General features: G+C 47.5%; 1 protein-coding gene across 5 annotated transcripts in view; it reads left to right on the top strand.

The window, feature by feature from the left end:
* LOC139440587 (neuroligin-4, X-linked-like) overlaps positions 1-21,811 on the top strand; it is a 354,500-nt gene that overhangs the window by 252,380 nt on the left and 80,309 nt on the right. The gene's annotated exons all lie outside the window — the stretch shown is intronic.

Raw genomic sequence — 21,811 nt, 5'->3', positions numbered from 1 at the left:
CGGTGATCTTCATATGTGTATATATGTATCATGTGCATTTTAAGGATGCTAAATAGGAAAAAGAGAGCTAAAGGCACCGTGTGACATATGGTGCATGATGCATGATTCGGACTCACCAGCTCTTGCACATTTTTGGATCCTCTTCCTGGTTTTCGTCCCAACTCGGCTTTTCCCCACTGGCGTGTCTGGCTTTTCATCTCCGCGGCAGTGCCCGCGAAGCGCTGGGGAAGCTGTATTGGCACTGAAGTTTCAGCTGCAATCCTGATTCTGCAGAATCTCGTCACCTGTGCACAGCAAACCAAACCCCTTGCCCGGCGGCCAGGCTGCAGAACGCTTCCCCCAGGGCTGCTGTGCAGGCAGAGACCAATGACCTAACACGTTGCTCGGTCCACAGAGGATCCTTTCTGTGGACATTATGTTTTCCGGACGATGCCGTGGGCGACACGATCTGTTTACTGCAGCGACGTTTATTCCCCTAACGCTTTACCTCACCGCCGTTGGTGACTTACCTATTGTACCTGTGAGGTGTCAACTGCCGTACGTGTTTCTTTGTTTCACTTTCAGCTTTCCATCATTAAATCTGTGTCATTCAAAATATTCAGAGCACCGTGGCTCAGTTGGTTGGAACATTGTGCTTAATGCAGCGAGGCTGCAGGTTCCATCCCCGGTCAGGGCACATGCAAGAAGCAAGCAATGAACCCATCAATATGTAGAACAGCAAATGGATGTTTCTCTCTCTCTCTGTCTCCCTTCTGCCCTCTCTCTCTCTCTCTCCCCGCGCTCTCTAAAAATCAATGAAACAATTACAAAAAATATTCATAGCACCCCCAAAGCCTCTGCCCCACTAGCTGAGGGATTTGCTGCTCCTCGGCGGAGCTCATTTCCAGTGAGGTGCGCTGATGGCAGAAGCCAGCCTTTTTTATCTGCTGGTTTTCCTCCCCGTCCTTTTCCTGCTGGCTCATAAGCATCTCCTGCAATTTTGTGTCCAAGGCTGGCCATGTGCGATGCATAAACGGAATTTATCTTCTCACTGGACCGGTCCCAGTCTGCTTCATTGTTGTGAGCCTTTCAACGCGTGACATCTGGCTAGAAGCGGCTAATGCGCCGTTGGCTTCCCTCCTGTCCTCTCCCCCCACCCCCGTGGTTTGCTTTCAGAGCCCCAGTGCCCGCCACACGATTCCTGCAGCCGTCCAATTAACGCGTCTCCATGCAGTTGGGGTAGCGAGCTTCCCTCTTGTGCATTCACCACAATCAAAACAAAACACGTGGCCCCTTGCACGACCTTGATTTTGAGCCTGCCTTGGGTTTAAATCTCTTCGGTCACCGAGAACCACCCGGTTTCAGTTACCCGTCTTCTCACAGCGTGGGCGGCTGCAGACGAAACTGCAGCTCACGGTGGAAGGCATCGGGATTCCTCGAAACAGGGATAGGGTTTGCACAACACAATGACACCATCCGTCACACGGTGCTGTAGCACGTTGGCGTGCCAGGGGCTTACCATCGTCGGCGGGCCGCTGGCCTGGACAGAGTCCAGCCTGGGGCAGAAAGGACGGAAACTGTGTCTAGGGCAAATTAATGCTGGCGGGGAAAGGAGACAGGAGAGATCCTTCAGAGCTTGGGGTGGCTGGAGAGTTACTCTGATGCTCGAGGAGTTTCGCCGGCGGCCACCTGCTTTGCATCGCTGCACGGTGTGTTTGCCTTAAATGGCGGAGTTGCTGATCCTCTTCAGATGTGAATGATGTGGGCTGATGGCCATTGGAAAGCTGGAGATTTTCGGTGAATCCCACGCGGCCACGGCGGCCACCTGCAGAGGAAAGCAGGCTTGGCGGGTTCATCTGGCGTAGAATTCCTTCACAGATCCAGAGTCAAAATTCAGCTCCTTTTAAGCGGCTGTTTTCAGATGTATACCTTTATTCTCAAGTCAAGGTTCCAAAAACTATTGTTGGAAGAACAGGGGCAATTGGAACCCGTGCGCTTGGGTCTACGGTTAAACGTGGCAAAGTGTGTCATGGAAACCAACCTTGTTAGTCCCACAGAGAACACAGGAGGTTCTAATTTGGGGACAAAAATAAATATTGTCCTGTGTGTTAGCTCTCTCTTTACGAAGTGGCTGCCATAAAGATTTTGGGGGCGGGGGAGGAAAGAGTCACTACTTTCTAACTAGTGGCGTGGCACCCGGGTCCTACTGATTTCTAATAGCTCAGTGCTCTGATTAATAGAGATGACTCCTCTCCTTGCAGATTACGTCACAATGCTAAGGTAACCCTGTTGCAGGTTAATGGTAGAGAAATGACAGGTGGAATTATATGATAAAGCTTGGCAGCGAGAGCGATTCCTTCCTTCTGGTCCCTTCTAAAAGCAATGGGAGCCCCCAGCGGGCATGGAATATTCCCTCTGCGAATAGCCTCTTCGAAAGCTTCCTAAGTGGAATGTGCAGCCCGGCCCTGGACGATTCCTGTCTTGTGGAGCCAGAGTTCATTTGGATTGCATCGGGGGACCGCTGTTCGAAAACGTGCTGGCGTTTCCCAAATCCTCTGCCTCGGGGACGCTGCCATCTCTCTAGGCAGCAATGGTGAGCCGCATGCCTGGAAAGCATAGGGATTCAACCTGTTAAGAAAAAAAAAAAAAAAAAACCGTTTCCTCCACGTTTGCCCATGAGCTGTGTCCCCGGCAAGGAAGCCACTGGCTGAGTTCCCTCGGAGCCCGGCCCTGGCCGCTCTGCCCGGGGCCAGCAGGCTGGTTGAGTTCCAGTCTGCTGCAGAACCGGGGGAGGAACACACGATCCTCGCAAATGGCTCGCCAGCTGCTCATGGCGTGATTTGTGCTCCTGCTGGAAGCGGGAAGGCTGCTCTTCCCCGAGTTGCCCCTCTCTGCACAGGCCGTTGGAGAAGGGACGTAGCTGCTGCTTCGTGACAGGGTCCTGCAGTCTCGGCCCAGACCCCTGTGTGCACAGACCAGAAGGCCACCGGCGGGCTTGGCAGACAGGCAGCCTCCAGTCCTGGCGGGAATGTCTTTGCTCTGGTGCCTGCCGTGCTGGGCTCTGCAGCCTGTGTGACCGTGTCCCGTGTAGTAGGGCCTGTGCCCACCCTGGTGAGTGAGGTGCCTCCATGGACTCATGCTTCCCAAAGCCATCAAATGGAAAAGGGAAGGAGGCACAGGAAGGAATCCCGACCGAAGGTGTGCAGACAGCGAGGAAGGCTCAGACACAGTCACTGACCGAGTTCACTTCTCGGGACGTAATCGGACATCTAACGCTAAGACGGTATTTGATCAGTGACAGTGTAATTAATCATACACGTCGACGTGTCGACAGCGCATGTGGAATGAATGTGGAGTGCACGCAGAGGCTCAGGAGGAACTCAGCAGCAGCCATGTCTTCTCTGTTCTGCCTTTGAAATCATTGCTACATCGTAGCATACGTAGTGTACTTTGATGCCAGTGATGGACCCACACAGGCCCTGGCCGGGTGGCTCAGTGGGTTGGAGCGCTGTCCTGTGCTCCATAAGGTTGTAGGTTCGATTCCCAGTTAGGGCACATGCTTCGGTTGCAGGTTCCATTCCTGTTCGAGGCATGTATGGGAGGCAAGCAATCGATCTTTCTCTTTCTCTCTCTCTCTCTCTCTCTCTCTCTCTCTCTCTCTCTCTGTCTCCCCCCACCTCTCTGTCTCTCTCTCTCTTCCCCCCCACCTCTGAGATCAATATAAACATACCATCGGATGAGGATTAATAAAGCCAATAAAGAGCACACCGGTGCTCGCCGTGGCATGCAGAGCTGGAGGTGGCCTAGGGAGCCTGTTTTGAACAGACGGGGATGGTTTCGATGCCTGTGCCCCCGGGCGGACTCTGGACAGGCCTGCTGGCACTCACGGGTGCCCCTTCCTCAGGTCTGAACAGAATCCAGAGTACCTGGGATTTGTCGGAATTCGTGGAGTTGGCTAAACACATCCCTGACCTAACTGGGGATGAGCAGCGTAAGAAATTTCCCTGAGGCAGGGCTTCATAAACGACACCCATTCATCGCCCCTCCGTTGGAGTGAGCCGGGAATCTGGGCACGTCCTGGCGGCTTTCTCAGCTCAGCGTCCCACAGAGACACAATCACGGTGTTGGCTGGCAGCTCACGGCTTTCCAAGCTCACTCAGGTGTTTGTGGGATTCAGTCCCTTGTCGTTGGGATGTGGGGGTCCCTTTATCTCACTGGCTGTCCAGCAGGGTTGCTTTGTTTCTGGTGCCTGCCCGCCGCTCCTTGGCCACATGACTGCTTCTGTCTTCAAGGATAGCGGGGGAATCACTCGCTCTATGTATTTGCCGGAGGAAGAATGTCATACAGGATGGCTCATCCAGTGAACGGCAGGCAGTTCACCTGTGTCCCTTGACCAGGGTACTCGGGCTGTGTATTCATGGGCATGGCCAGCTCACATCCAGCCGTTGGGACTCTCGCTGAGTGTGGCTCAGCGTGGGTTGCCTTTGGCTGTGTTCACTACCCCACCGGTAAGTCTCCAGTGTATTAATTCCCCCAACTTCCATAACCAATTACGGCAAGTGTGGCGCCTGAAACCCATAGAAATATTTCCTTTCAAGAAGCCAGGAGGCCAGTGTCAAAGTCAACCCTGGGTGGTCCTTGTGGGGCTTTGGTAGAAGGAAGTCTTTCATGTGTCCCTCTCGGGTTCTGATCTAAATTTGTGCCTCCTGGTTAGAGAGCCAGATGCAGCAATGGCTTAGTCTGTCTCCTTTGAAATATTTTCAGTTCTCAGTCCTTTACAAAAAAAATCCACTGGAATGTGCAGAAACATCCTGAAAAACGGTGTCGATGACATTATCTCCCGGGGTCTACTTCTCACGAACATTCGTGGAGGTTGCCCTTTCCCGGACTGTGCATCCGGCAGTGAGTGGTGTGCCAGGCGTCCTCGGGCAGGGGTACGAAAGGGTTCCCTTTAAGTATCCCTAACCCTCTCCTCGTCCCATTAAATGCGTGAATTGAATCACATGCCATCTGCCATCTTCCAAATTACTTTGTCTCCTTTCATCTTCCTTCGGTTATCAGTTGAGTCTTCTCCCTCCATTGTTCACTGGACGAAACAAGCATCCTACATGTCTTTTCGAAGTGTTGAGCTCTTGCCAGCACTTCGTGGAGTAAGCCTGATTCTTTGTTGGGTCATGACCATAGATTTCCTGTTCTGAAATGTACTTATTTTGTAAGATTTAATTTATTTATTTTTAGAGAGAGGGGAAGGGAGGGAGAAAGAGAGGGAGAGAAACATCCGTGTGTGGTTGCCTCTCGTGCGCCCCCTACTGGGGACCTGGCCCGAAACCCAGCCATGTGCCCTGACTGGGAATCGAACTGGTGACCCTTTGGTTCTCAGGCCAGCGCTCCATCCACTGAGCCCCACCAGCCAGGGCAAAAAATTAATATTTCATGTTACCTATCAAAGTGGTCTCCGAAAGAGACGCATGAGTGTGTTAGGATTCCTTACACCAACTTTTACAGGTTACAGCCTTGCCGTCGGAATGCTATCCTGGGTGGAGGGGGACCCGCGGAGTTTTCTGTGTTTGTTGCCTGAAGATCAGAACTTGATCCTATCCTTTTTGTTGTTTTTTTTTTTCTGTTGACGTTCCCATTTTCTAAGGGCAGTTGACAGTCTTCATGCACTCCCCGTACAGACGGACTTTCTGTGGTATGTTATATGTAAGTGGCTCTGTCCCTGGATTCCGTTGGAAGATACGTATTTGTTTGTGCCTTTTCTCGCCCCGTGAGGGTGCATGTTCGTTGTTCCGCTGCGCTTGCTGTTTCTGGCATGGAGCTACATCACTCCATCCTCTTCCTTCTGTCTTGGACGGGTCCCGTGTCCTACCGCTGCATCTTATCTTGCTCCATGAAAAATGGCAAACGTTTATCCCACTGTTTTTGTGGACTCTTCCCAACTCCGTGTGCAGATTTTATTCCCCATAACACGGATGCTGGTTTTCTCGTATTTTCTTTCCTCGTCTTTGAACAAGTTGAGATTGACCCAGATAAGGTGTGTGCTGGGCGGAGAGGTGTAGGGCGCGGTGTATTCCTTTCCGAATGGTCCAGCAAGCCCTCATTACTCGAGGGCCGGTCCCCCCAACAGCCCACATAGCGGGGGCTCCGGAGCAACGCAGAGTCTTCGTGGCGCTTCATCTGTTCAACTCTTGCTGAACATCAGTTTCTCACGAGATACTCTTCCCCGGCCAAGGCTGTCTGTTACTCAGACGATCTTAGTATTAGGTCAAGTTCAGGTACTCTGTATGAGCCCAGTGTGTAAAAATGACATGGAGCGTCCTGGACTTTTCCTACACCTGTGCAGCGATATGCCACCGGCCAGCTCTGTCCACCACCCCTCCCTCCCTCCCTCTTCCTGTCGGTGTTGGCGGGTTTGAATTTGGTTGGAGTTGAATGTATCCACAGAGCTGTAGGACTCAGGAATGTTTCTGAAACAGGAGCTTTTTGCTTTGAACAGAGTGATACTGATTCTCTGTGACAGGTGGCTGAATGTAGGGAGTGGGAGAACCCTGACTTCTCCCTAATTTCTTTATTTTTTAAAGATTTTAATTTATTTATTTCTAGAGAGAGGGGAAGCGAAGGAGAAAGACAGGGAGAGAAACATCCATGTGTGGTTGTGTCTCATGCGCCCCCTACTGGGGACCTGGCCCGCAACCGAGGCATGTGCCCTGACTGGGAATCGAACCGGCGACCCTTTGGTTCGCAGGCCGCGCTCAATCCCCTGAGCCACACCAGCCAGGGCTTCCCTAATTTATTTATCACGTTTACAAAGCCAGCCCCAGTGTGGTGACACCATCCGCGCGATCCTGCGTAAACTGTTCCCTCTTTGTCCTTGTTGACAGGGTTCATACCACTGCACCTGCTCCTGCCTTGGGTGTGCCGCCCTTCCTGCTTCATGGTGACCTTGGCATCCTGTTCTTTGTTTTCATCAGGAGTCCTTTAGTCAGGAAATTTGTGGCAGAGGAGGCTGCCTGGGCAGAAGTTGGGCAGAAGGGTTCAGAAGTGGTTATTCAGGGAAGGACCCACAGCTGTCGGAGGGGCAGGGCAGGGTGATAAAAGGTGAAGGGCTTAGGCAAAGAACAGCCTCAGAGGCACAGACCACAGTGTGGCGGTCACCAGAGGGAGGGCAGGGGGTAGAAGAGGGTGAACGGGGTCAAATGTTGGCTGTCGGAAGGAGAGTTGACTTGGGTGCGAGCACCCAATGCCATATACGGATGACGTGGTGCAGAAGTGTACACCTGAAACCTGTGTGGTTTTATTCACCCGTGTCACCCCAATACATTCAATAAAAATTTTCAAAAATGAAATCAAGCAAGACAAAATGGGGGCAGGATGGGGGGAGGGAGGGAGGGAGAGAGAGAGAGAGAGAGGGAGAGAGAGAGCACCTTGCACAGAAGAGGTTTTATGGGAATCTCGAAAGGCGGTTCAGATACTGACCAGCAGGCAGGTTTGACTGCGGGAGGAACAGTGGGTTTTCCTGGAAAAGGGCTGGTGTTTGAACAAATATTAACCCCATGTACCACTTTGTTGGGAACGCTTCTTTGTGCTGTGAACTCTTCTCGTCTGTATTTAGTCATTCCCTATTTATTCAACAGAAAGTAATAACCATAAAAGCCAAAATCCATAACCAGGAGAGATTGTTATAAATACCTGAAATTGCGTATAATTACCGATGCAGAGAAATCAGGAAGCTGGCAAAGACAACGGGCTTTTACAAATGGCACTTGTTTAGCATAAGTCTGCCAGCACCTGGAGAGGTATTAAGCTTCCTTCTTGGCCTGAAGCAAATGCTTTTATGGACTTAGAATAGAATGGATTGATTGGCTTGGAGTCATTAAGCCTACCGGATTAAACCTTCGTGTGGAAGGAAGTCCCATCCTACAATCAGCACGACGAATTGTTTTCTGAAGCAATACAGTGCTAATGGCAATAGATAAGACCTCAAGGCAGATTGGAGACTATGAGGATGGGTTTGGCAAAGCTCGGCCGTATTTTCTGATTTCAGCATATAGCAGGGTTTTGAGTCTGGGGTGGGTGTTGGGGGCGGACTGACTTGAGAAAAAGCTCCTGGCTTTTTTCTGTTTATAGAGGCGCCTGCATCCCTGGGGTCAAGGCCCCCTCCCCCATCCACAAACATATCCAGCTGGGTCTTACCTTCCATTCTTGCTTTGAGGCTGATGGTGTTTTTCTGACACCTTTTTTCCCTCTGAAAGACTCTGGCATTGCCGTATTTTGCTGTGTGTAATGGGCGCTTGTTTGCCCAAATTTTTGAGGGAAAAATAAGCATGTGCCTTTTACATGGGTAGTATTAATGCTGCATGCATATACGTTTTTAATTCTTTCATTGATGCTTATGCATTGAAAGTATAAGTCTAGGAAGCAATACTGATAGTCGTATACAAAATAATACCCTGGAATACCACAGTTGGTTTTCCATATAAATATAAAACTGAATTAAAACATTAAAACTGAACATTTTTTCCCTGAAAGTTTGGGCCACAAACATGGGTGTGCAGTATACACAAGAAAATACTGTATTTCATGCCACCTGCATTATCCAGGGTAATTTCCTTATTTTAAGGTCAGCGGAGTGTCATCCTTCACTGCATCTGAACATTGGATTCCAGTTGCCGTGTATGTTACCGTGTTGCTGGATGCGGGCGTGGAGCTGTGCGTCTCTTGGGAAAGGGGGTGACGTGGTTGTCCCGGTACCGTGGGGAAGAGGACACAAATCTAGCACTCACGAGCGCTCTGAGTAATTTGTGCTCATCTTGCCCTCCACGGTCATGCCACGTGAAGGCTCACGCGCCGGGTTTGGCGGTGCACGCCAGCTTTCTTCCAGAAGGTGTAATATGGAAGGGGGTGAGGAAGACAAAGAGCGACTTCTCGGTGGAGAAATCGGACAAGCACACCCAAGCAGGTGTGCAAGGTGAACGTCAGCAGGCGTGTGTCACGTGGAAATCATGCACCCTTCCGATGGTGTCCTGGGGAAGCACGTTCCGTCTCTGACCTCACTGCCCAAAATGCAGACCCCGGGCTCGTCACGGAAGCGCATCGGAAAGACCAGATTGTGGGGTACTCTCCCCAATGCTCGGGGAGCGTGCTCTCAGCCCGTCCGGGTCAGGAGAAACAAGGCCAGTCGGAGAGGTTGTCACAGCCAACGACAGCCTAAAGAGGCATGATGAGGAACGTGGACCGTGGTGTAGGGGACGGAGAAGACAGGACATTAGGTATAAACTGCGGAAATCTGAACAGAATATGGACTTTGGTTACTTACCATATTTCAGTATTGACCCAGGAATTGTGACAAAAGTGGCAGACTAATGTTAGGTGACAACGATGAAGAAACCGGATGGGAGGAGGGGTTTGGCAAGTCTGTATTGTCTCTTCACTTTTCTCTGAATCAAGAACTCCCCTAAAATTGGACTTTATTAAAAAACAATGCAGGTGCCGAATCTTTTCCTCAAATTTCTAGAGCGGCTTTGGCCATCTCCACGTATAACATCCATGCAAGTGCTTTGAAAACGGTCTCGATTTTAAAATCGAAATGGGGTTTTGATTTTCTTTTAAAAAAACAAACAAACCCTCTCCTGTTTTGGTCTGTTTTGGTCTTAATGTTGACTCATCTAGGAAAGGAGAGCTTATGATTAGCTTAATGCCCACCCAACGAGCATTCATGTTGGCCAAGGTTCGGAGTCTGTATACACCTCCGCCCTCGGCCACTGTGGGGCCTGATGGGCCAGCCCAAGTACATAATTGACAAGCAAGTCCAATGCCACTGGAACCATCGCTAAAGAGGTGGCTTCCCCGTGAAGCAGGTGCCAGCAGTGGACCTGGGACAGCGTTATCTGCTGGGGGAGGGAAGAACGGGCAGAAACTGAAGGCTTACGATGTCCTATGTCGGAGCGACATGCATTTGGTTGCCAAAGACTGAAGTCAGCAGACCTGGAATGCGTCATACGTCCCCGGGGAAGGACATGGGGTATTCGGAATACGTAAGAGAGCCCTTTGTGCCGCTCGTGTTGAGCGAAACAGAATCTTCCCACAGCGAACGAGGGGTGAGAAGTATTTTCCTTAACTGCGTGTCATGGTTGACATGTCTACTGCCTACGTCACCGCATCTCGTTGCTACCTGAGCACAGCCAGAAACAGTGCTGTGACCGCCAGTCAGCCGGGTTCAATGTGGATGTCAGGCCCACGTCCCCATCTGCTCGGAAAAGGACCCAGCATTCCAAAGATTGGAGGGACATTCTGACTTTTTAAAAAATACATATTTTTAGGGCCCTGTATGGAGGCCACGTGATTTATATCTTTGGCGCGACGGATGGAGCAGTTGAAAAGTATACACATAGAGTAATTTCCCTTTTTTTGGAGGACGGTGTGTGCTGGGCCCCCAGGTGAGACCCTCAGACAGAAAAGCCAGAGGCAACCTGAGTGGCGACGGGCAGAGAACGAGGCCCCACTCTGACACGTGGACAGGTTCAGGGGCGTCCAACCTTTCGACGTCTCTGGGCCGCACAGGAAGAAGAAGAGTTGTCTTGGGCCACCCGTCAAATACACAGCGATGCATAATCACGCACAGGAAAAAATCTCATCGTGTTTTAAGTAAATTTTCGATTTTGTGTTGGGCCGCATTCACAGACCTCCTGAGGTGCGTACGGCCGCGGGCTGTGGGTTAGACACCCCTGCTTGGGGAGTAAGTGCAGTCTTAGTCCCCCCACTTCCTGCCCCACGTGCCCCGAATTACACAGCATGAAGATTTTGCCCGTTATTCCGCATTCCACACTCTGACTCCTGAGAACGCTTTTGTCTTCACTTCACACTGTGCAAGAGAATTCAAAGTGTTCCAGAATAGCTTAAGGACGTATAGCTACAGAGGTTCATTTAGAGAACGTGTGTGTGTGTGTGTGTGTGTGTGTGTGTGTGTGAATGCAACACTTCAGAAGCCGTATCTCAGGACAAATGAAAGCCAGTTTCATTTTCAACATGAGTTTTCTATAGAGAGATGCACGGAGAATGTCTCCTCTAACTCCAGATGAAATTAGTTCCAGCTTTTAAATACATTGCGATTTAATCTCCGGCGTCAGAGATGCTTCAGGGAGGCGATACCGTCCGTCAGCTGAAAGTCCTAATAAAAACTGGAGAAACCCATGTAAATCTAATACAATTTGTCTTTTATTCCTGAGAACAGAAATATTTCAATAACAAAATCCACAACAAAGAGAGACGCTTATGTCAACCTATGCAGTGCCCTGCGCTTTTAATAAGAATCACAGCCCCATATTAGAAACCTATAAAATTTCACATTTATTTGACTCCTGGCAAAATATGAAATCAGTGCTTCCTAATTCCAGCAGAACAAGAAAACTATCATTCCCGTTTTCTCTCATGTTTGCCTTCCAAAGCCAGTCAGAGAAAAACAAGAAAATATAACCCCTACCAAAACAAACAAATAAACAAACAAACAAACAAAACCCTGTTATTTCCATTATCACCATGAAACGTTTTTGACTGAGGGGAAAATTGGAAAGACCCACACCTTCGTTTCCCTGTATAATCACACATACATGCCCACAATTTTCCCAAAATGCCAGCCCCAGGGAAATGAAGTGAGGACAAATGCAATCTGCTATCCATTCTGAAAGCGAAACGAGAGAATGCAGCATTTGATCCCCCTCCCGGAGAGGACAGTGCGCACAAGAGTCTGTGTGTATTTTGTGAGTATTTTTCATTTTTCACGGATGGTGCGAGACGTACCTCTGCCTTGTAGGAGGTGGGTTTGGGGGGGTTCGCAAATCCAGGGTTCATCTCAGGGGAGTCCTGGCCTTCTGAACCCAAGACCACCACCCCTTAGGCTGTGTTTTTTGCCATATATAATTGGCACCCATCTTCCTGAGCGCCTTAGGTGTGGGGTTATTATACCCATGGTATGTAATCCTTATTCCCATTCATATTGTACACTCTTACTGTTCCCTCAAACATTTGGGCAAAAACAGTGCGCATTCTACACAGCAAAATACGACTCTGTCAGCAGTTCCAAGCCTTTAAGCGCAGGGATAACTTTCTGAAACGTTTTCGAAGCAGAATTCTGGGGATAACGTTAGAGGAAGCAGCGTGCATCCACGGAGCTGCTCTCTCCCGAGACCAAGAATGACACGTCGGTTCCGCCTGTGTGGTACATCTGTAGTTGAACACTTAACGACTGGTATTTTAAAAATAAGTGAAAGTATTAAGTGAAAAATGAAACATGCCCTTCAGCACGTCCAGCAATTCTTAGTGCCCTGCGTCACCTGAGGTTGGAATAAAACAGGTCTCCTTCCACGTGCTGGTTTTGCTACAGCCTCGTCGTTGAATAGAAAGGTTTCCCAATCTTCCCCATTTCCACTCAGAGCGCAGCCGAGCCTGTCCCAGTGAAGCAGTGGGTCCGCTCTCCTGGTGCCTTCCAGTGCAGACCTTGACCTTCCGACAGGCCAAGTTCGCCTGGTGCACCTGCAGGGATGGAACCCGCAGAAGGAGCGCCCCATGTCAGGGTCCACGTGGGGCAGTCAGATGCAAGAGGAAGTTCGAACTCAGGCTAAAGTGTGTGTACGTGTGTGGATGTTTATCCCAGTTACAGCGAGTTGTCTAGGTGGTGGGATAACAGATGAGGCTTCCTCTGGATCATCCTCTGGAAGAGTGGGAAAGTGGGGTCCCCGCTCTACCACTCTCTCCTGGGGGCCCCCTTACTCCCTGTCTTCGCCAGCGCCACCTGCCTCTGTTGCTTATAAGAACTGAGCCCTCACCGAAGGCTTCCCGGGCTTTGCTTCCTTCCACCCACCTCACAAGCTGTATGACGTCACAGTCTCCACCCCCAGGCCCTGGAGAGGATTGTGAATGAACGATATCTGTCCCCTGTTTGAAATCAGTCATCCCGCTCAATTCTGTCAGCTTGTGACTCACCCCCTCCAGGGCGGGTGTGCGGGCTCACGCTCCTGTGCGCTCCGAGCGAGGACCAGATCATTCACTGAACGTGTCCCTGTGTATTTGTAGATGAAATGCACGTTTCCGGGAATAAACCAGTGATGCGCGGGCAGTTGGATGGGGGGATCCCATTGGTCTTGTTGCTGGAATAAACTCCAGGTACCGTGGATGCTCGCTGGTCTCCTCCCAGTATGGATTAGAAGGTGAAGGAACTCTTCTTCGGGAGCTCAGTGACAAACGAGTCAGTCACACAGGCATCTGTGATGGTTAAGGAAACATTCCCCCCTCCCCCCAAGCCAGTACGCAGCATCCTCTGGGTCGAAAATAATCTCTTCACCTTAGACTTACCCTTCTTGAAACGAAGACAGGAGGCAACACTGAACTTGGAACTTTGCCCCATTAAGAGTCCAAATAAATGCGAATTACTAAGTACATACTGAATACGATATCTCATATTAAGAGCAATAATCGTGAAGTTTTTGGTGTTCTATCATTTCTTTTTGTTCTTGCGTGGATAGTGTGCCCACATTCTGCTATCCAAGGGCTTTAATTCATGATTTCCTTCTGTACAGGGTGGGGAAAAGGTGACTTTATAGTTGTTCGTGTGGAAAATCACACAATAATTAATAAATAATAACAAGAATAAACTGTGTGTTTCTCATAGTCACAGCTGTACACCTGCTTTGCCCCACCCGGTAGACTTAACAAGCAACAAACAATATATATCAATAGCAACAGATACACAATTGCCGTCCGAATGTCCTACAGGCGGTGTCCTGTGACGTTTAGTAGACAGAGTAGGGCTTTCTCGACTGTGACTTTTGAAAAACGATGGAACCGAAGCACCAAGAGGAAATATCAGAAGAAAAAGTATAAACATACATGATCGACATTTTTCCAGATTTGGAGCCTGGAGACATTTTATCGATAAGTCCCATTGAGATGTTAATAACGGCATGCCTGTACTTTTGTTTGAAGTTACTCAAATATTCCCTTTAATATTTAAAGCCCCTTCCTCATGGAGTTTCAATGGAGATGCTAAGTGTTGGATGTAAAAGAATATTTTTTTCCGGCATTTGCAGGGAAAGTGTCCACCTGAGGAAGAAGGAGGAGGCAGACGGCCTCTCTGGTCTGTGAGGTGCTTTTAGGGGTCCCCCCGCGCACTATACAATTCCTGTGTTTACCCGGTTCGTGACGGCCGCTAGATTAGATACCATACGCCGGCTGGTTTTCAGGCCACTTAAATAGTTCTGTTTGCAAGGACGAATACGGCCGCGGCTTATTAAACCAGAACCAACGGGCGACAGATTAAATATACGTACAACATCAAAGGCCCTGTCTAATTACGTTTCTGGGTCAGGCTCTGCTGTAGAAAATTAATTTAAAATTGGGGTTTGACAGATAATTTCTATACAAATCCCAGCAGGTGGTTCTGCTTCTGTCAACACGCGCGTCGGAAAATTTGCCTGGAGAGGCAGAGGTTCCAGAAATAGCAGAGTCTCTCAAAAAAGCAGAGGAAGGTGGGAACGCTTTTACCTTTGCTGTTTTAAAAGGTTCCGTAGAGCTTCTGTAGCCCAGACAGTGGGGTTCTTAGGTGGGTAGAAGGACAGAGTAAAGGCGTATAACTAGAGTCCATAAATAAACCCACACATTCACAGTTAATGGGCTTCCTTTTTTAAACAAAAAATATTTTTAATTTTTCAAGGACAGTTGACATACAATATTATGTTAGTTTCAGAGGTACAGCCGAGTGGCTAGACATGTATGTACCTTGTGACATGGTCCCCCTCCAGTCCCCACCCGGCCCCCTACGCACTTACCGAACATTATCGTGTACATTCCCGGTGCTGCACTTCGTACCCCTGCGACTGCTTGCTACCTGCCAGGCTATACTGTTGAGCTCCTTCAGCTTCTACACCCACCTGCCCAGCCCTCCTCGCTGGCGACCATCCAAAGGACACAAACGAATTCACACACATGTAGTCGGAGTCAGTGACGGCAAAGAAGGAAAGCTTCCTGGGTGCAGCGGAAAGGGTGGCCCCGGACGGTTTATGCTCAGCGACGTCAGGCAGGCAGAGAAGGACAAACGCCGTGTGACTTCGCGCATGTGCGGAACCTAAAGAACAAGCTAAACGAACAGACAAACAAAACCCAGCTCGGAGACATACGGGGCCTTGGTTTCCACCGAGTGTTAAAATAATCCATCGAGGAACAGAGAGTGTTTCCCTCATTGAGCCTGAGTCTGCCGGATGTTCATAGTCAGAACGCTCATGTCAAACCTTACCTGCCGCACCCCATGGTAGGTGTGTAAGATTAACGCGGTAGTTTATTAAAATTAACTCAAAATAAACGAAAGCGGCACATAGAAAAACGGAAATCTCCCACATGTAGGAAGAAAAATGTAAGAGAAACTCTCTGGGGTCTTGGGATTGCTGAGATAGGACTTCACAACACAAGCTCTTAAGGCAAACGATGGGTAAGTCAGACGTCATCGAAAATGTAAAAATGTGTGCCTTTCAGAAGACGGCCTCAAGAAAACCAAAGACAAGCCTCAGGCTGAGGAGGAAGGACTCACGCCTTACATTGGTGCTGAAAGGCTTGTATCGAAAAAATACAAGAAACTTTTATAATTCAATAATAAGAAACAAAGAACACAGTTTTTAAAATGGGCACCATGGCCCTGGCCAGGTGGCTCAGTGGGTTGGATGTTGTCCTGCGCAGCCTTTTCAAACGATGGATGTTTCTCTCTCTCTCTCCCTCTCTCTCTCTCTTCCCCCCCACCTCCTTCTTTCTCTCTAAAGCCGATAAGCATATCCTGAGGGGAAGATTTACAAAATGGGCCAAACATTGGAGGAGACAAAGCGGATGACACATGAGAAAATGCTCCATATCATTATTCATTAGCCAAGTGCAAATTAAAACCGTGGGGAGAGACCGTTTCACACGCATTAGGAAGAGTATCATCACACAGATAATAACAAGTCTTGGCTGGAAGGGGGAGAAATTGGAACCCTTATGCAGGGCTGGTGGGAAATGCCTGCGGATGTGACTGGATTGGGAAACAGTTCCGGCAGTTTTGTCAAACATTAAACAGAAATTAGCCATACAAAATAGGCATTGCACTCCCCGATTTCAATCCAAGGGGAAATGAAAATATATATCCATTGAAAAGAATTGTATGCAAATGTTTATCATGGAATTGTTGACACTAGCCACCCCTTGGAAACGATACAAAAAGTACGAAGCCGGAAAAGACAGTGGCCATCAGCAGATGAGTGGATGAGCACAATGTAGTGAGTCCAGTGGCGTGTTATTTACGCATACACGGAGCGATGAGGTCCTGGTACACGCCAGAACACGGGCGGACTTCGAAAACATTCTGCTGACTGAAAGAGGGGTCAGACACGAACTACCGCATATGGTGTGAATTTATTTATTTATTTATTTATTTTTCACTTTAAAAAATTTTATTGTTATTCAATTACAGTTGTGTGCCTTTTCTCCCTATCCCTCCACCCCACCCCAGCAGTGTGAATTTATTTACATGAAATGCTCAGAAATGGCCAATCTGTGAAGACACAGAAAGTATATGAGTGAGACCCGCAATCATGTGCCTTGGGGAGTTGATTTTGTGATCATGTAAATTATACGTCTGTAAAGGCATTTGAATTTTTTAAAAATTTTATTGATTCGAGAGAGAGGGAAACATCAATTTGTTGTTCCATTTACCGATGCATTGTTTGGTTGAGACTTGTCTGTTGCCCTGCCCGGGGTTCTAACCTGCAACCTTGGCACATCGGGCTACCCAGCCACAGCTGTGAAGTCGTTCCAAATCACCAAGGAATTCGGTAGTGATTAGCCTGGACTGATACTCAGTGATGTCATGAACATTATAAATACATTGCCATCTTCAGAACATTTTCCTCCCTTTGCTGGGGAGGTCTCCCTTGGCACCACCTCCCATCCTTCCCCCAGACATACTTCAGATTACTCACCTTTGGGGCACTGATGGCGACTGGGGTTGTGGGAAAGACCATGACATTGGATTCACCCTGGGCCTGGCAGAGCGGCCTTTGTTCGGTGTGAGCCGGGCCGGCGGTCACACTTCTGTGCTTCTGGCGGTGGCGTGGAAGGGACAGAACTGTTTGTGAAGGGAGAAGGTAGGAAGGCCGGGATATCAGGGCAGCATCCTTGGGAAAGCGGAATTCCAAGCCCCGGGTCCGAGTGTTCTTTGGGTATATCGGTTTTCCGACCGCTCCTTTTCCCTGAGAGGGGGTCCCAGTTCAAAAGCACACTTTTCTTCGGGAGAACTGGCTTTATTTGGGAAACGCGTTCTTGTCTCGTCATCGATGTGTTTTGACCCCATCTTTGATTCCTCGACTGTCTCTTGGTTTTGGATGTAAGAGGTGACCTGTTTCTATAGAAACTTAAAAAGCATCTTCTTCTCTGAATGCATTGAATGTTTTTTTTTTGTTTTTGTTTTTGTTTTTTTTAGAAATGAGGACTTCTTTCCAATACAGACGGTTTAGTTGCATTATCCATGTTGCCTATTTCTCTAAACTAGTGATCTTTTTAGGTTTTTTTTTTTTTAACACAATGTAGCCATAAATTCGGTCTACACAATGGCTTTGAAATAGATTTCATACCGAAGAACCCTGAGCAAAGAACCCAAAGAAGCTTGACAAAGCTACTCTGATGTGGATCAGTTTTTAAGTGTGAGATATTTAACGCAGGAGAATTCTTGGACATGCTAGGTTTTGACAGCAAGCGCGTGAGGTCACTAGACGAACTCAGTAGTGTCCCGGCTTGTCTCCCGTAATCTCAGGGTGGTGGTTTGCTGTTCTCTATAGTGAGCATAGGGAAACCTCCAGAAACCAGCAAATACACAGAAGCAGGATTCCTACCAACCCACTACCCACACGCCCGGGTCTGCCGGTGACAAAGGTAGACGCTCACCAGAAATAGATGCCGCTCAACTCTTACGGGACCCTCAGCAAACAGCAACTTAAAATCTTGGTTTCAAAGCACGTTTGAGGTCCTCTGACTTAGGCACAGCTGAGGCATGCTTTCAGACTCCAGGGTTGTGGGTGACCGTTACTATTTCCTGTCCCCACTAACCCCCCAGATCCTAGCAGCCAGTAGCAAGGCTGTGACTACTTTAATGGATGCAGACGTTCAAATGATGGGAACTGGGGTATCGGGATGTGCGTACCTGGCTACGTCTGTCTATAAAAACGTAGCTGAACCAATGAACCAACCGATTCAAGCGATAGTCAACGCGTGGCCTCTTGTATCTGGAAAATATAAAACCCCAAAATGACGTGTTGTATGCAGAATGAGTAGGGGAGTCCTGGGTGTGGTTCAGGCCTGCGCCCACGTCTGTCTCCATGGAAACCCCTCTGTGGCTTCTGGTGGAGGGGATCAAGGTAGGTGGCTTCACTTACTCATTTGCTTTACAAAATTCAAATAACGATGAGCTTGAAGTCATGTTGAATAAGTGTTTCAAACACAAAAAACATTATTCATAGCATTTTATCTGAAGAAACGCTTATCGAAAGTCTTAGTTTTTCTTTTTTTTTTTTATGTTGGAGAATAGTGTGTATTAGTTTTATAGCCAAGATCTGAATTGGCTGGAAACATTTATGACTTTTATTGGAAATGATGTATTTTTACGTTCTTATGCATGCAACTAATGCTAATTGTCAGATATTTTAATTAAAATTATTTCATGTTTACTGTTTAAATGTGTTTTTTTGTATATCGTGGAACTTCCTAACCAGAACGTATGAGACATTTCAAAAATGTATCTAGATGATTAACTCGCTAAAATCAGAGATGCATTGAATTCTTTATATGCATTTCTTTTAACAATGTGGGAAATTGCTTTTTTAACAACTTAATTTTCTTTTTTTTCCTTAAACTCACATTAGCTTTTTTTTTGGCAGTAGTCTCATTTTAACCCCCAAACTACATTTTCACAGGACAGCTACTATTTTTTGAAAAGGACATTTTGAATCTGTTCTTCTTGACATCTTTTATGTTTCTACGCATCTTGCATCACCCAATTTGAGTTTTTTGAAATCCAGCTGTAACAGATTTTAACTTTTTTGTATGACATTTTTTTTTCTTTTACTGGGTGGTCTCTCTCTCTCTCTCTCTCCTGATTTTTTTTGCAAACCTGTTGTTTTTGAATTCTTTCCCCCTTTATTTTCCTGCGCAATGTGACCCCAGGAGCCAACACAAAGAAGCACCCAGAGGAGATTACCAGTAATGACGGAGGTGAAGACGAAGGTATTTTTTTTTTGGTTTTTCCAACTTCGACCCTGATGCATGATTTGGTATCTCTTGTTTTTTTTTTTTTCTTTTTCCGTTCAACCTGTTTTTCCTCCCTTGACCCGAAGTGAGGACACTTTGGTGTGCTTCTTTATTGTCTTCTTGTTTGGAAACAGTCGTTTTTCATCCCGATGGCGGCGTAGACTCCTCACGGTGCCCGTAGGAAGCCGCATCGACGTTGTTTGTAAATATGAACTGAATAACCGGAGGTGATTTACAAACAAGTTCACTTTTTCTTTTCCTTTTTTTTTTCCTTTTTTCTTTTTTTTCTTTTTTTTTTTTTGGCTTGGTCACAAGAAGAGAAAATGGGATTTCAGAATATGCATGTATTTCTTTTCTGTTCTTTTGTGCGTTCATGTATTGTGGACCTCGGGTCTTAATTCCGCCCGTGACCTGCAGAGCGTCGCGGGATGCCTCTGTAGCGCTGTCTGGGTGGCTGGCGTGTCCGGCTTTGTTTGGTTTTCAAACAGAACTGATTCAGTATGGATTCCAAACCAGGTTTCCAAGAACCTTCTCTGGTTCACAGTGAAATACATGAAAACGTGTATTAACTTTTTCTTTCAGGACTGCCTTTCGCATCATTTAAAGAAAAAAAAAAAAAAGTAGACATACCCAGGAAGTAAAAAAAAAAAAAAAATCTAGTTCTATGTATTTTACTTTTATACCATGGATGTTTTCTAAACATTTTTGTCAGGAAAAAAAACCAAAAAGTTTCCTGTGTTTCCAACGGAAAGTTTCTTGAAGGATCCCTGTAACTAAATGCTTGACAGATTATTCCCCAGGCCTAAATTGATTTTGTTAAAAAAAGGATGAAAGATACATCTCAAGCGGCCCACCAGCACACTGAATAAATGGTATAAAAGAACAGAAACGTAAGGTCTAAAATACAGTCCCCGCGGAGGCGTCCCACCGTCGGGGTCTGAGGAACACAATGCACTAACACACACTTGGTTCGCCTAAACACAGGAAGGCCCGGCAGCAACCTGTGGCTCTCTGGCTGGAAGACAATTTAAATTATTACTATTTCCCTGAGCTCTGCTGATCTGCAGAACCTGAGGAGAAGAGATAAGAAATCTCTTCTGCGGGCCTTGGAATATCGCATTCTGCATCCGATTCAACAGCCAGCCTGGCCTTTGGCGACGGCCCCAGCATGCCCGCGCTTTTATAGGTATTCAGAAATTACGGGGTCTGGCACAGGTGGTGCCCCTTTTTATTACAAAATGATAAGCATGTAATTCTGCACCATAGCAATATCACACTCAAGCATGCCCTATGCCATTTTAGGGGAAATGTTCAAATTAAAACTGTAAACTATTACCCCTATGTTAATACCCTACCAACCACACACAGGCAGGCGTTACTTCTGCCGGACCCTGTTTGTTAAATAACAAAAAAACCCCTCCTTCTGGTTATCTTAGAGAGTCTAGGGCTTTCGTTTGCATCTCGGCTCTGTTCTCTCTTTTTAGTGTATTTCCACGGGTCACTAGAGTCCGTGTTCACGGCTCTCTTAAGACAACTTGGTTAGCCTTTGAATTAATACGGCATCTGGCCTTTAACGTCCTCAAGTTCAAGAGAACCTAGTTCTCTGTGTCTTGGGAGGCAAGAGATGTTAACCTCACATTCTCTCTGAGGAAACCCCTGAAAGCAGGTTGTCAAAACCTTGCCTTTTCCCTTTTCCACGGTAGAGCAGCCAAGAGCCTGTGAAGATTTACTAAATGAAGGCAAACCAGGAGCCACAGAGAGCCAGGGCCGTGCCCAATACCACATAGAGTGACCGCGGTGTATTTAAAAAGGCCACTTCACACAGGATGAATAAATCATTAACGAAGCATTTTTCCTTTCTACTTGAATTTTATTTGAGAACGTAAGAGGTTGTCCTTCAGCTGTGTGGATTCAATAGCCGAGGGCAGCTTGACACTGGTTTCTGTACTTGACTGTGACCGGTGGGTTTCTGGAACCTTCTCGACTCTTTGTATATAGTGGTCACTAATGAGCTAATTTTGAGATTATCCTTATAAGTCACTTGTTCCAAAGGAGGGTGGCTCATGTCCTTGAAATTCCTTTCTCGTCTTTGAAAGGCGCCTCGATGAATTAAGACAGAAAAAGAAGTGATTTTCTTTTGATGGCAGATACGGAAATGATTTACACGGAGACATATAGATATGTACATGGCGGAGACATGTCCAGAAATAATTATGACCCAGGTCACACTTCTCAAACGTGGAAGTAAGGCCACAGGAAGACGTCACACCAAACGTTTAGGTTTCCATCCTAAATTTTCCCAAAAGCGGGCTCGATCCTCACAGACCGTTGCAAAATGCCGCTCCCGCGTCATTGTCCAATAAACTAACGAAGCCCTCACCGCATTGGTGGGAAATCACAGTGGGAGTTTCCATTGCCTGGCAAAAACATAACGCTTTTCAATAATTTTATCTCGAGGTTGCAATCCTGCGTTATTTTTATTCCATCTCTTTTCCTTTTATCGCTTAAATGCGTCTTA

The sequence above is a fragment of the Desmodus rotundus genome, chromosome Y (assembly GCF_022682495.2).
Source record: "Desmodus rotundus isolate HL8 chromosome Y, HLdesRot8A.1, whole genome shotgun sequence".
Lineage (NCBI taxonomy): Eukaryota > Metazoa > Chordata > Mammalia > Chiroptera > Phyllostomidae > Desmodus > Desmodus rotundus.
The sequence above is the reverse complement of the archived record's forward strand: the minus strand, read 5'-3'. Positions and strand labels throughout refer to the sequence as shown.